Source organism: Diabrotica virgifera, chromosome 6, assembly GCF_917563875.1.
Source record: "Diabrotica virgifera virgifera chromosome 6, PGI_DIABVI_V3a".
Taxonomy (NCBI): Eukaryota; Metazoa; Arthropoda; class Insecta; order Coleoptera; family Chrysomelidae; genus Diabrotica; species Diabrotica virgifera.
The window spans coordinates 164,849,609-164,853,008 of NC_065448.1; positions in this window are offsets into that span (position 1 = coordinate 164,849,609).

Below are 3,400 nucleotides of genomic sequence, written 5' to 3' on the forward strand. Positions count from 1 at the left end.
CGTATGCTGAAAAATAAATATTTTTATTTAATGTCTACCTTTTTTGAGGAGTAGAAATCTTCAAAAAACATATTTCTATTCAAAGTTCAAATGTATTTTTCATTTTTTAAATTGGGCCGAAAGTTGTTATTAAAAAATAATTTATAAAATAAACAATTTCCCTATCGCTTGGAATAACTTTTTAGGAGTCATCATCATCATGGGTGACCGCTGACAGCCCATGGAGGGCCATGGTCGCCCGTTGGGGTTTCTAGGCTCTAAAGTTTTACATGGTGTGGAGGCCAGCCACACGCATAACGCCTCAAAAGTTCTAAAGAGTGCGGCAGATTCGTGCAAATATTATAAGAATTGTGCATTTAATGATAGAAGCATATAATTTGGACGGCATATACTACACACATAAAGGTTCAAAATTAGATATGAGGCCATCTCAGATTTTGCCTTTTACAAAAATGGCGGGCATTCAAAATGGAACTATACATATGTGACATAGCGCGATAACTTTTGAACAAAAAGTCCGATTTCAACCACATTTGGTATATGGGTTCATTTTTTGATGTACAAGATCGAGCTCCTGAACCGGAAGAATCGATTTAACAGAAGTTGTGTTTTTCCTGATTTTTTATGTAAAAATGTATTGTTTATTTTTTCAATTCTTTCACCCTGTATATATTAATTTTTCAAAAAGGTAATACCGGCATTGAAAAGGGCGTAAAAATATATTTTAGTAGAAATTTTGAACTTTTTAGTTATATTAATTACCATGTAATAAATGCATAACTTATCTTCACATGTACCTATGTGCGGCAGATTCGCGCAAATATAAGAATTATTGTGCATTTAATGGTAGAAGCATATAATTTGGACCTCATATACTACAAAGGTTCAGATTTAGATATGAGGCCATCTCAAATTTTGCCTTTTACAAAAAAGGCGGGCATTCAAAATGGCGACTATACATATGTGACTAATAGCACGATAACTTTTGAACGAAAAGTCCGATTTCAACCGAATTTGGTACCTATATAGCTTCTTTTTTTTTATGTATAAGATCGATCCCTTGAACCGGAAGAATCGGTTTACCAGAAGTTGTGTTTTTCCTGATTTTTTTGTAAAAATATGTTGTTTTTTTTTCAATTTTTTCACCCTATATACAGTATGTCCCTGTAAGTTGTATCCATATGGAAAACTTTTTTATTATTAATTTTACGAAAAAAGGTTATTCTTTATAAAAAGCTCTGCATGGTCCAAAACCTAAGATTAAACCATCAAATATCAAATTTTTTGAATAGTATACGAGGTATGTCAAAAAGTTTGAATTTCACTCAAGAGTAAAGTAGCTTTATTTTTCGTAATATTGGAAATTGCTATTATGAAAAGTTGTTTGGAATTAAAAACTATATTCTAATATGCAATTACATCCTCCTAATTGAAGAAATTTTTTTTGAGAAATTATGGATAACTATCATTTTTTTAGTTATTTCAATTCTGATAACTCTTTTATCATTAATTTTACGAAAAAAAAGTGATTCTTAATAAAAAGTTCTGGATGGTCTAAAACTTAAAATACAAAACCATCTTATATCAAATTTTATCAATTTTATACGAGGTATGTCAAAAAAGATAAATTTAGATCAAAAGTAAAGTACCTTTATAGTTCAGAATATTTCAATTAGAAGGATGTAATTACATACCGAAATATAGTTTTTAATTCTAAATAACTTTTCATAATAACAATTTTCGATATTGTGAAAATAAACGTATTTTACTCTTGAGAGAAATTCATATTTTTTGACATACCTCGTATAAAATTGATCAAATTTGACAAAAGATGGTTGTATTTTAGATTTTAGACCATGCAGAATTTTTTATACGGAATCACTTTTTTTCGTAAAATTAATAATAAAAGAGTTATCTGAATTAAAATAACTGAAAATAATGTTAGTTATCCATAATTTTTCAAAAAAAAAAATTCAATTAGAAGGATGTAATTGCATACTAAAATACAGTTTTTAATTCCAAACAACTTTTCATTATAGCAATTTTCAATATTGTGAAAAATAAAGCTACTTTACTCTTGAGTGAAATTCAAACTTTTTGACATACCTCGTATAATATTCAAAAAATTTGATATTTGATGGTTAAATCTTAGGTTTTGGAACATGCAGAGCTTTTTATAAAGAATAACTTTTTTTCGTAAAATTAATAATAAAAAAGTTTTCCATATGGATACAACTTACAGGGACATACTGTATATATTAATTTTTCAAAAAAGTAATACCGGCATTGAAAAGAGCGTAAAAATAGTTTTTAGGGAATATATTGAACTCTTTAGTTATATTAATTACCATTTAATAAATGCATAACGTATCTTCACATGTAGGTACCTATCTGCGGCAGATTGGTGCAAATAATGATATAAGAATTATTTTGCATTTAATGGTAGAAGCATATAATTTGGACCACACATGCAACACATACAAAGATTCAAATTTAGATATGAGGCCATCTCAGATTTTGTCTTTTACAAAAATGGCGGGCATTCAAAATGAATCTGTCGCCCTTAGGTACATTTGAACATACGTTATGCATTTATTAAATGGTAATTAAAATAACTAAAAAGTTCAAAATATTTCCTAAAAAATATTTTTACACTCTTTTTAATTGGGGTGTTACCTTTTTGAAAAATTTATATGTACAGAGTGAAAGAATTGAAAAAGAAACAATATATTTTTATATAAAAAAAAACAGTAAAAACACAACTAGTAAACCGATTCTTTTGGTTCAAGATCTTGATCTTATTCATCAAAGAAAGAACCTATATACCAAATTTGGTTGAAATCTGACGTCTCGTTCAAAAGTTATCGTGCTATTAGTCACATATGTATAGTCGCCATTTTGAATGCCCGCAATTTTTGTAAAAGGAATAAAAACTAAGATGGCCATCTAAATTTGAACCTCTATTTGTGCACTATATGTGGTTCAAATTATATGCTTCTTCCATTAAATGCACAATAATTCTTATAATATTTGCACGAATCTGTCGCACATAGGTACATGTGAAGATACGTTATGCATTTATTAAATGGTAATTAACATAAATAAAAAGTTTAAAATATTTCCTAAAAAATATATTTACGCTCTTTTCAACGGCGGTATTAGCTTTTTGAAAAATTAATACATACAGGGTGAAATAATTGAAAAAACAACACCATATTTGTACATAAAAACCAGGTAAAACACTTCTGGTAAACTGATTCTTCCGGTTCACGACCTCGATCTGATACATCAAAAAATGAACCTATATACCAAATTTGGTTGAAATCTGACGTCTCGTTCAAAAGTTATCGTGCTATTAATCACATATGTTTAGTCGCCATTTTGAATGCCCGCCATTTTT